Consider the following 14,466-nt stretch of genomic DNA (forward strand, 5'->3'; position numbering starts at 1 on the left):
CTTGATTTTGGGCTCTCAGAGCAGAGAGGTGGGTGACCTTTGACAGGTCAACCTGGAGGTGACTCTGGTGGTGAGCCTGGCTCTATTGCCTGCAGCATTTCCTTGCAAATCAAAGCTGAATTTTAGGAACTGCTGGAGCCTCTGGAGAGCTCAATGGGGCCTCAAAAGGACTCAGGACCACTAGTAAATTTTTAAATATTTGCTTCTGTACTTTTAAGAAGCCCATTTTGCGAAGACCTTTGGTCTGATATTGTTTCAGTGTTGGCCTTTCAATGATGAAGGCTCAGAAATAGAGTTTGAGTCTTGGCTCCTACAACTATAAATTGCCAGACTTTGGGTAAAACATTCTGAACTACAGTTTCCTCATTTTATGATATTTCCTTCCTCCCAGAGATGTTCGTGATTAAGGGAAATAGTGTATTGGGCACATTCACCTCTGTGGAATGGATTCAGTGAAAGATCATGAGATTTTATGTCATGTAATCTGAATTCAATCCTGGCTCTGGCCCTTCGCACTAATGTGAGTTGGGCAAAATATGAGTTTTTATAATCTATAAAAGGAAAAACCAATAATAATAATAATAATGATAATAATAATACCTAACTCACCTTTAATACTATATTTTTGTGACAAATGGTATAGTTTAAAAAAATGGTATAGTTCACAGGAAAATGCTTTATATGCTATGGCTTGTATAAATGATTATGCTTTAGGATATAACTAGATGGATAGACATATGAAAGGAAGAAAGAATGCATAATTTATAAATTAAGTTGATTTCCTTTGATGTGTAGACAGGCTGAATCTTAGGACCTCAAGAGCAAAAGGCTACTTCCTCCATAGATCATTTAAAAGCAGCTATTGCCTGAAATCTGGATAATGAAACCTCATTTAAATGTTTTACAGAAAAGGAGATCCTAAGTTGGTATCCTTGAAGTAGTCTTTTTTCCCCACTTGCCCTTTATTTTGGTCTTACAGAATTGAGTTAATTATGTTCCTTAGTTCTTAGCATGTAATTGGTCCATGCAAGTCTCCTCCTTTTAATTTATTCTTCTCCTTCATCCTCACCTCTGCTCCAAAGTCCCATCCTTTCATAGATCCTCGTTCTTTTGTTTGCAATGTCAAAACTTCCAATCTACCTTCTATACACTTGTTTAGGTGTATATATGTATATCTGTAAAAATAGTGTTTGGTATGTGTGAAAAGTTTTTAGAAATTTACACAATTGTCATTTTGTTATAAACCTTAATCATTTCACTCAGAAGTATATTTTATTTATTTTGCTGTGGTAAAGACATTTACACTAGATCTAACTTCTTAAACTAAGTGTATAATACATTGTTGTTGACTGTAGGTATGAAGTTGTATGCCGGACCTCTAGAGCTTACTCATCTTGTTTAACTAAAACTTTATGTCTATTGATTAATAACTCCCCGTTTTCCCTCTTCCCCCAGTCCTGGTAACCACCATTCTACTCTATGATTCTGACTATTTTGGATATCTCATAGAAGTGGAGTCATGTAGTATTTGTCTTTCTATGACTGCCTTATTTCACTCAGCATAATATGCTCAAGGTTCATCCATGTTGTCACACATTGCAGAATTTTCTTCTTTTTATAAAGTATTCCATTGTATGTATATACTATTGTGAGATCCAGCAATGTTATTATATGAAGATCTAATTCATTTTTCTTTTGACCACTGCATATTATTCCATCTTAGTCAAGTACTCTATCATACTATTCCTCTACTGAGGACACAGCTGTTGTCTCCAACTCCCATCACCAAAAACAACCATGCAGTGTTCCCATTGTATGTCTCCTTATACACCATTGTGCTAGGAGTGGGGTTTCTGAATCACAAGGTATACACATACTTAGTATCACTAAATCCTGCCAAACTGCAATCCAAAATGATCACACCAGATTATGCCCTACCTGGTTTGTAAGAGGGTTCCTATTTACCCAGAGTTTTGCTAGCAGGTGATAGATTCAAAGCTTAAATTTTGCCAGTATGTATAGTATCAAGTGATATCTCCTGATAGTCTTAACATTTTAAATTATAAATGAGATTAAACATCGGTTCCAATGGTTTTTCATTATTAGACTTTCAGTGAATTGCCTATTCATACCTTTACCCATTTTTCTGTTGGGTTTCTGCCTTTTCCTTGTAGATTGTTGAGAATTCCTTATGTATTCTAGAAACTAATGGTTTGCCTCTTATAGATATTGTAAAGATCTTCTAGTATATAAGTCACTTTTTAATATTGTATATAGCGTCCCTTATTCAATAGGAACTTTGAATTGTTTTGATATAGACAAACTCCATCTTTATTCTTTTTGGGGATTGTATTTAGACTATTTTAAACATTTTTTTTTTACTCTAAGGTCCCAAAGGTTCTCATACAGAGTCTGTTTCATAACTCTATTATTTATTTGTCATTGTTTTATCACCAGTAACATACTGTTTTAACTATTATAGTTTTTCTTAGTATCTGTAGTATTTCTTAGTATCTGCTTGGTCAAGCTCCTTATTTCTTCTTCTTTTAAAAGATTGTTGGGGCGCCTGGGTGGCTTAGTCGGTTAAGCGTCCGACTTTCGCTTAGGTCATGATCTCGCAGTTCGTGGGTTCGAGCCCCGCGTCAGGCTCTGTGCTGACTGCCAGTTCAGAGCCTGGAGCCTGTTTCAGAGTCTGTGACTCCCTCTCTCTCTGACCCTCCCCTGCTCACGCTGTCTCTCTCTCTCTCTCCTAGAAATAAAATATTAAAAAAAATAAAATAAAATAAAAGATTGTCTTAGTTGTTTAAAGGCCTTTATTGTTCCATATTAATTTAAGAAGCAATTTTATCCAATTTCCCCAAAATATTCTGCTGACATTTTATTGGAATTATATTGAATTTGTAGATCAATTTGTGGAAATCCGTATCTTTAAATTGTAAAGATATTGCATCCGTTTATCTGATGTGACTTTCCATTTATTCAAATCTCTCTTCTCTTAATAGAATTTTAAGATTTCCTCTATAAAGACCATTAGGCCACCTCCTAGTTATTAGCTTTTGGGTTACTGTAAATAATGCTTTATTTTCTATTGCATTTTCTAATTGGTTATTGCTGATAAATACAAATGCTATTTGTCTTTGTTGAATGATATTTTTATTTCTCAACCTTGCTGACTTTGAAGCCCTTTATTAATTTTCAGAGTTTGTAACTTTTACTTGAATGTAAATTATTATATAATCTACAAACAATGGCAATTTTGTCTCCTCCCTTCCAAATTTTATTCCTCTTATTTTAATTGTCTGATTATACTAGCCAAACTTCCAGTACTATGTTGATTAGTAGCATTGAAAGAAATTAGCTGTGTCTACTTTCAGACCCAATCATATTGTGGTATGAAATCCACTGTCATATTACTTAGGAATGTGGTAGGCTTTACCATAAGGCTTTTATATGCTTGTGGCAGAGAATAGGGAGGAGGCAGGACCTGGCTAAGAAGGAAATACATGAAAAGTCCTAATAATACTTACAGAGCCAGAACTCATACCAAAAGCTGGGTAATTATGGTAAAGATGCATTTTGGTTTTATATATACTTGAGTGATTACTGTAATCCAAATAAAGCCCCTTTCCTTTCTTTTCTCTATTCTCTTACACCTTAAAAGTGTTCTAGAACTCCTCTATCTTTAAATTCCCCCAAACTCTTTTTTAGTATATATGCCCATTGGCTTTCCTGTCTCTTCCTTTCCTTATCCTTCTTGCCCATTTTATGAGGTAGCATAACTTAAGTTCTCTCCCAGAGAAAAACCAACCCTTCCTTTTTGGGAAGGGGGAAACAGAATATCCAAATAAGAAGTGGGAGCAGAAAAAGGGCTGGGAACATTCCCATTGGCAATTTTTGTCCTATCTGCTTACATGATTTGGCACATTGGGAGAGGTCATTAGATATTCAGGTAGAAATATTTGAAAACTTTAGTTCCTTTGGCTCTATATGCTTCTGCCCTACCATCCTAACTATGATTTGTTCAATATGACATCTGCATCCATCACTGCTGTGTTCTATTTATGCAATCTAATGTAGTTTATTTACTTATTTATTTATTTAGACAGCTGTATCGCATTGCTGATCCATTTTGAAATTACACTTAACTAAGCTTCTAGTGTTACCCAGTTATTTGTATAATTAGTTTTTTGATCTAATTCAAAGATTCTACATTTGTTCTTTTTAAAATTCCATTCTGATGCTCTAGCTTATGAAGAGTTTTAGAAACTTGTCTCTGTTATCCAACATACTATCTAGTGCTCCAATCATCTTGTCACCTGTAGAATTTGATAGGAAGGCCATCAGTGTGCTCATCCAAACCTTTGATAAATATGTCAAAAAGGACAGGGCCAGGGAAGAACCCCGAGGCACACCACTATAAAATTTCCTACAGGTTGACATGGAATTAGCATTCTTGGACATGACTCTTCAATTATTGATGAAGTCACCTGACTGTACTTGCATCCACTCCACATTTCTCTACTTTATCCACAAGGATTTCCCAAAAAACACTGTCAGATTCCTTGCTGAAATACTAACACATTGTGTGTGCAGCATTTCCTTGACCTACCTGATTAGTAAACCCATGTATTATTCAATTCTACTTCAGTTTCAAATGATAGAATTTCAATTTAAACTAGAATAGGTAAAAGAGATCATTTATAGGTTCACCTCTGTACATTCTATGCCATCAGGGCACTGGTTCTCTCTGCCATCCTGTGTTGCCTTCATTCTTATGACATTTCTCCACTCCTAGAATCAAGATGGCTACCAGAAGCTAGACAGTTTTTCTCCCAACAGTTCCTCTAGCATCCTAGAGCTGAGTCTCTTGTCTCTGACAGGATCATGAACCCATTTCTAAACCAAACTCAGGAAGATGTGATGATCTGGGTGGCCAGCCCTGGGTCACTTGAAGTTGCTCCACCCAAATTACATGAACTGAGAAAACCTCAAAAAACATAATGCTATCAAAAGAAGAACAAATGGATATTTTCTATACCTAAGAAAAAGGTTTTACTTCTCCATGGTATATCTTAATCATATTGTTCCAGACAGTATCTCCTGAACATATTGTTATCCACAGTTCAAGGATCATTCACATTATATCTATATTTATATAACCAGCTATTTTATTCATCTATATGTATGCATATAGATAATAATTATGCAGTTGGAAGCAGTGCTCTGCTTGGATAAACAAGGTCTCATCAAAAGTTTTATTTCTATAGAGATGAGTAAGAAGTGTTCTCCATTCTGCAGCTGGCCAACTGATTGCAAACCCACTCACCACAGAAATCTGGGCAAGAGAGTCATCTACAATGAGGGATAGGGATATCATGTATGCATTTTGTGGTGAGCTGTCCTGTTATGAAGAGATAATTTCTTGGTACTGATTCATTTGGATGGCATGGGTAACACACGATCCAGAATACAGTGGTCTTAAAGCAAAACAAAATGCCAGGGTTGAAAGCTTTAAGAATAAGAGCTATGTTTTGGCTTTAATATAACTATTAGAATCTATTATTAGATAGATGTACTACTAGATGGATTCTCCGAATGCATTTAGTGGTCTAATTGATTTCTCACCAAGGCACTTTTCCAAACACTTAATTTTATATGTTCTGACAACATTCAAATCCATGTATTAGTCTCAATCACTTAGTATAAACCTGCTAATGAGAAAGTTCAGTGGTGGACATTGGAGAAAATGTTCTTAGAAGGCACATTAAAGGATGCTTTGCGGGGAGAAAATCTTGGAAATTTTTATATTATGGAATTGATGTAGGATCATTTGGAACCAGACTCAATGATTAAATGAGGATGTTTCAGGTCTGATTACCTGACCACTTTCTCATGTACTTCTGCTTACCCACCTCAAACAATATGAGACGGCGTTGGCCTGAACTCTATGCCTCTGTACCTATTGGGTAACATCTGTCCTTTTCTTGTTCTTATTTTATAGAATGTCCTACTTCTGTGTGAACTTGATGTTATACCAGAGTCCATACCTGGACAGCAGCAAAATCACTATATCTTACACTGAAGGGTAGATAGGCAAGCAGCAGAGAAATATCAAGGATATTGCCAATTGTTGGGAATATATTACACTTTTACTGAATATACTAGATATAAAAATAAAAGCAAGGAAAACAGTGGATATTTCAGGTCAGGAACGCAGTGGAGAAGACAAACAAATTACTTTTTTCCTTTTTTTGGACAAGCTAGAGACAGGCCACAGAACCATGGGAGTGTTAGGACATCCTAGCACTTTCCAGTCTGTTCGATAACATTAAATGCTGCAGTTAAGTCTGACAAAATGAAACTAGCAAGAACATATCAATGGACACAAAGAATCTGATCATTATCACTCTGAGGATGTAAAGAACAACAACAAAATTGTAATTTATCTGAGTGTCCTGTCATTAGAAAATAGGGCAGAGTCTTAATTTCCTTTCCCATTTTCACAATAAGAAAGTCAATCCAGTGCTCCAGGCACTATTACATGAAATATTGATATGGAGTCACTGTATAGTAGGTTTTCCTTCTAAGAAATTGATAAATTCTTAATGAAGAGTAGGGAGACAGAGCCCAACATGAATGGATAATTTGTTCAAATACAGTTGACTTTTGTCTCTAGAGTTGTTCTTTTTTATATTATATAATGAATGATTTTCTTTGGAATTTAATTTTTCTAACACTAAAACATACGTACTTAATCTTTCTAAATTCTAAATGAACATTCTTGGAAAGTTTTCATTTGGCACAAATAAAAATGAGCAAAATTTAGCAAGGAATGTCCTTAAAATCTTTATTTTATTTGAGGCCAAACAATCAATAGCTTCTACCTAGGAATAAAAAAATATATCTAGTTGGCTGCATTGCAACTGATAAAGCTGATATCTTTTTTTTAAACATTTTTAATGTTTTATTTATTTCTGAGAGAAAGAGAGAGAGAGAGCAGGGGAGGTTCAGAGAGAGAAGGAGATACAGAATCTGAAACAGGCTCCAGACTCTGAGGTAGCTGTCAGCACAGAGCCCGATGTGAGGCTCAAACCCACGAACCGCGAGATCATGACCTGAGCCGAAGTCAGATGCTTAACCGACTGAGCCACCCAGGTGCTCCAGATAAAGCTGATTTCTGAACACTGTGAGGCTATCAGTGTTCTCTATGTTCTAGATGCATGGGAGAAATGGAGACTATAGAATTCTGAAACTAACAGGGCCTTGAAATGACCATCTGTATCAGAGATACACAAAACCATTGAGATACACAAAACCATCCAGATGCAAGCTTCTCCCTGGCAATTCAAAAGATCAGCTCTGTTCACTTCTGCTCCACAAGTTTCCATGGAAAACTTAAGTTCAGAACTGCAATGAGAAAGCTAGAGACAGGAAAGGTACAGAAGACACAATTCCAGTCTTCAAGCGATGAATTATCTAGGAGATATTCAAGTATACATAAGAGCTAAGCAGTCAAAATCACTATGTGATATTTATCAAGCTAGATGAAGAGATTCTAAGTTAGTGAAGTTAACTGAGGAACATTTTTTGGAAATTTGAATTGAACTGTAAAGAAAATAACAGTGTCACCTTTTGGCCTCAGCTAACATGCATTCACATGGTATCAATGAAAGAGTCATGATTCAAATGTGTGGTAGGAGCTGTCTCTGGATGAAGAAAACCACTGAGGAATGGTCTTGATAAGTGAAAACTATGTGTTTTCTGGAACTGGATATGTATTTTTCTAGATATTCCATCAGAGGACTGCTCAGAGGATGGCCAATGAGCAGTCACACAACTTCATATGACCTCTAACAAGGCAATCAGCAACTGGAGGGCAGCCCAGAGTATCCAATAGAAATAGCAGTGGAATAAGATAATTCCTTCATATGAAAAAGATCACTTGGAGAATAAAACATTGGAAAATTAGACAACCCAATAAAAGTGAAAACATATACAGGAAAGCAAGTGTCTTGAGAAATTATGGAGGATGTTTTGAATAAACCATAACTACAGGATTAAGGTTTAAGTTAAACAAATTAAAATAAATTAAGAAAAATAGCAATGAACAATTATATGCTAGGATTAACAAGCATTCCTACTGATCAGTGCCAGACCTTCTGTGGTATCTTAACAAGAGACACTCAACCCAAGCTGTGAAACAACTGAATCATGAAGAGTCTTGGATTTGCTTTATGGCTTTGGTCTCGGTATGGTGAATGCCTTTGCTTTCGAGCATTTCTTTTGTCCTATGTACTTCACTGCCTGATAGGAACTATAGCTCTATATTTTAGTTGCACTCATCCATGGAGTTTCCCAAGTTACTCGTCACTTCACATGTGTAGATTCTTTCAGTACATAAACCTCCCTGTACCTGACTCTTCAGTCTCTTATCAGCATCAGGCTATAGAGTAGGTGGTTGACAGTATGACTTTGGAGTTAGGCTGTGATCTCTACATCATGACCCCATGATTTACCATTTGTGTTACCCTAGGCAACTTATATAAAGTCTCTGGTTCTCTATCTGTAAAATGAAAATAATAATAGACCATGTTAATAAACGGTTGTGAACGTAACAGTGATAATGTAAGAAAAGCTAAGCACAGTGTCTGATCTACAGTAAGCTCTCAAAAATATTTGCTATTATTATCATTAAAATAAAAATAATCATATTAATGTTAATTAACTTGGTTACAAAGTGAATATTATTGTGCTATAGTTGCAATTTCTTAATGTTATCATTGAACAGTTTCCGGCCTGATTGCCCTAGTAGTGATCAACAACTTATTCCAGGTGAGCTTCTGAATTATTTTAGGTCTTCCCTGAGTCTTTTAAATGGCAATTGATTAAGATCTTGACCTGACTTTTGAGGACCTACCTGAGTTTGACCTTCCTTTTTACAATGACAAGAACTAAACTACACCTCCAGGCAAGAGGTTAACTTTTATCAAACACTCATCCTCTCCTCTTCTTTTTCTCCTATAGATCTTCCTACCTTCTAATTTTAGTATTTGTGATGTTTGTGGTTTATTATATGTTTCTCCCACTAGATTGTAAGCCCCAGGTGGAAAGGGATCTCTGATATATTCATGGATGTATCTCAATTACCTAGATGAGTTCCTGGCACATAGTAGGAGCTCAAGAAGTATTTGTTGAAATGAATCCATTACTATTAGTTATAGGGCAATGAGCATCACACAGATGTGAAAGGTCTTTATTTCAGTTGTCCTACTTTGGACTGTGTTCGTTCAAGTGTGGATTAATTAGAACTGCTATGTCATCATATAGCTTTTCAGTCTTTGCACTGAATAGCCCTCAGAGATGCTTCTCACAGAGAAGCACTGTGCTTCTCACAATATCTTCCTGCTCCTGAAATATGGAAAGCAGAGGGTCTGCAATGAGCAAGAACTGAGTGTGCCTTACTTTTGGCTAGTATAAAATACAGTCCTGTCAGCTAAGAGGCTTACAGACCAATTGGAGAGATGAGATAATTATGGAGACATAGATAACTAAAAATGAAAACTCTTAGGAATGATGGGTATGGTGTTGCCAATTAGGCTGGCATTCAGTTTGGAGAGAATATAGTAAAGGAACAGTTTAGAGGCAAAAATGTATTGACATGTTCTCAAGATATCCAAAAAGATCTATGGGACTCTGGTAGAAATTGTGAGGAGCAGTGTAGAAGTTCTTAATGTGGTAAAAGGAAGTATTCACTATAGACATCATTTCCTCCAAATATTCATTGCTCAAAAACTGACATAGCCTTTGCCCTCATAGAACTTATAGTCTATTGGAGTTGCCATAATTAATTAAATAATCACTCAAATAAATTTGAAACTGCCTCTCCTCAGGAACACTTACCACAGTTAACACATGCTATTAAAAATGTGTATAAGGAGATTTTAACCAAGATCAGGAAAGGTATGGGAAGGCTTCCCTTAAGAAGTGAAAAAAGGAGTGAATTTGCTTATTTCTCCCACTATTATGACTTAAGGACAGAAAGTATTCTATTTTGCCTTTGTGTAGTCAAACAGTGTAAGAAACGTAAAGTATATTTTTGTTGAGTGAATGAATGAAGGCATGCAGATTTCAGAGCCTTGGATGCACAATAGAAGGTTGAATCTTGTTCTAAGTTAGATTCCACTCTGAACATGCTTTTTCCAACCTCAGAGGAAAATCCATTTCAGTCATTGTTTTGCTATTTCCCATTCCTGGATCATATCAGAGTCTAGGAGTTCTCTTTGGATCCTAGGAAAAAGAGATCCTATCTCTATTGTCTATTGCAGTCTGAATATGCTGACCATTCTTATTTACTGAGCCCATAATAGCCCCTTGAAATCCTATTTCTGTTTCAGACACAGTGGCAGATGGGAAACTTTATTAAGACTGTGAACATGGTCTCACTGCATAGATAGAACTTAAAGCCATTGCTTTTGAAGTCTTGCCTCTTATGAGGCATTGCAATGGAGGACACCCTTTATTCCCTATCTCAGTAAACTTGAAGTTCTTTTCTAACTCTGAAGCCATCACCCTCTGTCTCCTCTAGCTATCTTCAAAGTCTTCAGAAACCCAGGTTTTAAGGAAGTGCCTTGTAGGCACCAGTTAGTACAAACCTCTCTGCTAAGGAAGAAGACAGCCAAAAGGCTGGGCTGCCTTTTTGGAATGGGGAGGAGGAAAATGGACTGGGCAACCTCTGTTAATTAATATATCAAGCTGTTTTCCTGCCACACCAGGATATTTGGAATTTTCCTTTTAGATAATGATGCTTTCAGGTGGTGAAATGATTCTTCTGATAACAGGGTATAGGATGGCTTGGAGTGGAGAAGGCATTATTGGGAAACCCATTAGAAGCCTATTGCCAAAATGTAGACATGATGTGAAAGATCCTGGACCTTAGTGGTGGCATGGACATGGGAAGCAGAACAGACATTAGGGGCATAAAAGGAGACCTTGAGCCTGGGAAGATGGGAGAGTAGGAGGATCCTAACCTACTCTTTCCCATGGATACACCTAGACAAGAGCTACATTAGTGCAACTAACCCAGGAAATGAACTGAAAACGGACAAAACAGACTCTCCACAGTTAATGGTAGAGAGGAGGCCACATTGAAAATAATAGGAAGGATGGAGTCCTGGTGGGGAACCAAACTTACCTGAGAGACTCACCACAAGTAGGAGGGACACCATAAGCACAGAGGAGGGATAGGAGTAGGCACCCCAGACATGGGGGACCTGCATTGGGAAGATGAATCTCCATAACATCTGGCTTTGAAAACCAGAGGAGGTTAACTTTGTGAGTTTTTACAATCATTGGGGTTTAACAGTGGGTACTTTATAAATCAGCAGACTTAGCTCTGGAAGGGCTAGAGGGTGATAGGAAACTGAGTCCTTGCCCTAAAAGAGCCATCATAACAAACAACCCCTTTGAGATACATCATAGAAGCAGCAAATTAAAAATCACCTGGGGCATATGGGAAGAAGATTTATTTACTAATCCTAATGTGCCCTGAGGGGCAAGGATCTTCAGAAGACATCTTTAAGAACAGAAGAGTGGAAGATGCCATTTCCTCCCTTATACCAGCCCAGGTATCTGCACACTAGTGGGAAATAGCACCAACACTCTCAACATAGCTTGCTAACACTGTGTGTCATGCCCCTGTGTTCTCCTGAAGATCTACCCCATCAAGACTACCCCACTTGGCAAGAGTCCCTCCAAAGGGATGCCTGACATGTCTTATTCTGCAAGGAGCTCCAACAGTGACCAGACCCACTCTTGCCTTGGGGAGAGTGCAAGATAATCATATACATCAGTTTGACTGCGTTACCAGCAATGGATTGGGAGGCCGACATCTGATCTGACTGCATACCCTGCCCATTAACAAAATCCTCTTCATAGACAATGCAGGGAAAGCACCCTACAGTTTGGTGCAATTGCAGGCCCTGTAAACAGGCTGAGGGAAGGAGTTTGGTCTGACTCAATTACAAGGCCATGGTGGCCCCAGACTGGCCCCTTAATAGCACAGGGACCAAACTCTGCCCACAACAGGCAAAGAGGATCATTGCAGCCAACTGCACTGAAAGCAAACACAGCTCAACCACAGTAGCCAGGTGCATGAAACACACACAGGAGACATCCCTGAAGGGGATGAACAGGAGGGTTTTAGTGAACAGAGGTTTGCACTGCAGTGCACTAAAGGGTTCTTTCTTCATAAGGCTAATACTTTCAAGATCAGGAGACATAGCTGGATTTCCTAATACATAGAAACAAACACAAAGAGTTAGACAAAATTAGGAGACATAGAAATATTTCCCAAATGAAAGAACAAAATCACAGCAAAAGAGCTAAATGAAACAGAGATATGCAAATGCCAGATAGAGAATTCAAAATAATGGTTATAAAGACACTGGACTTGAGAAAAGAGTGGAAAATCTCAGTGAGACATTCAATAAAGAGATAGAAAATATAAAAAAAAGAACCTATCAGAGGCAAACTCAATAAATGAAATAAAAAATACACTAGAGAGAATAAATAGTAGACTAGAGGAGGCAGAGGAAGAGATCAACAAGCTGAAAGACTGAGTAATGGAAACCAGCCAAGCTTAACGGCAAAAATAAAGAGAATAATAAAAAATGAGAATAGGTTGAGGCACCTGGGTGCATCTGACTCTTGGTTTTGGCTCAGGTCATGATCTCACAGTTTCATGAGTTTGAGCCCTACATCAGGCTCCAAACTGACAGTATGGAGCCTGCTTGGGATTCTCTGTCTCCCTCTCTCTCTCTGACCCTCCCCAACTTGCACTGTCTCTGTCTCTCTCAAAATAAATAAATAAACGTAAAAAAATTTTTAATGAGAATAGGTTAAGGAATTCAGGAACTTTATCAAGTTAATAATATTTGCATTATAGGAATCCCAGAAGAAGAAGAGAGAAAAGGGGGCAGAAAATTTTATTAAAGGAATAATAGCTGAAAATTTCCATAATCTGGGGTAGAAAACAGACATCCAGATCCATGAGGCAGCAGAGAGACCGCATGCAGGCGCACGCACACACACACACACACACACACACACACACACCAACCCAAGGAGGGCCACACCAAGGCAATAATAACAATCAAAATGGTAAAACATAGTGATAAAGAGAGAATTTTAAAAGCAGCTAGAAAAAAGAAAATAGTTACAAACAAGGGAAACCCCATAAAGCTATCAGCTGATTTTTCAGCAGAAACTTTGCAGGCCAGAAGGGAGTGATAGGATATATTCTAAGTGCTGAAAAGAAAAAACCTGCAACCAGGAATACTTTATCCGGCAAGGCTACCGTTCAGAATAGAAGAAGAGATAAAGAGTTTCCCAGACAAACAAAAGTTAAAGTTCATCACCACTAAACTAGCCTTACAAGAAATTTTAAAGGGATTCTTTGAGTAGAAGGAAAAGGCCACAACTAATAGTAAGAAAATTAGGAAAGGAAAAAATTTCACAGGTATATGCAAACATAATAAATGTAGTAGACTAATCATTTATAAAAACCAATACAAGGGTTAAAGCACAAAAGCAGTAAAATTAATTATGACTATAAAAATCAGTCAAAAGATTCACCAAATAAAAGGATGTAAAGTATGACATCATATACATACAACATGGAGGGAAGGAGTAAAAATTTAGTACTTTTAGAATGGTTTCAAACTTAAGTAATCATCAACTTAATATAGACTGCAATATGCATAGGATTTATATATAAGCCTAATGGTAACCACAAATCAAAATCCTGTAATAGATATGCAAATAAAAAAAGAGCAAGGAATCTAAGCACATAACTAACAAAAGCCATCAAACCGCAAGAGAGTAAGAGAAAATAAAGGAACAGAGAAGAGCTACAAAAACAACCATAAAATAAGTAACAAAATGGCAATAAGTACATACTCATTGATAATTACTTTGAATGTAAAAGGACTAAATACTCCAATCAAAAGACATAGGGTGACTGAATGGATACAAAAGCAAGACCTATCTATATGCTGCATACAAGACACTCACTGCAGACCTAAAGACTCATGCAGATTGAAAATGAATGGAAGGAGACACATTTACCATGTAAATGGAAGGAAAGAGAAAGCTGGGATTTTTAGCAATACAAAATCAACAGACAAAATAGACTTATTTATTTATTTATTTATTTTTAAGTTTATTTATTTATTTTGAGAAAGAGAGAGAGAAGAGGAGGAGTGGAGAGAGAGGGAAGAACAAGTATTCCAGCAGGCTCTAAGCTGTCAGCACAGACCCAGTGTGGGGCTCCAACTCATGAACTACGAGGTCATGACTTGAGCTGAAATCGAGAACTGGACTCTTAACAGACTGAGCCACCAAGGCTCCCTGAAGACAAAATGGACTTTAATGTTTTATATTTTATTTATTTATTTTTTTTTTATTTTT

Source organism: Hyaena hyaena, unplaced genomic scaffold (assembly GCF_003009895.1).
Source record: "Hyaena hyaena isolate Hyena2069 unplaced genomic scaffold, ASM300989v1 scaffold_264, whole genome shotgun sequence".
Taxonomy (NCBI): domain Eukaryota; kingdom Metazoa; phylum Chordata; class Mammalia; order Carnivora; family Hyaenidae; genus Hyaena; species Hyaena hyaena.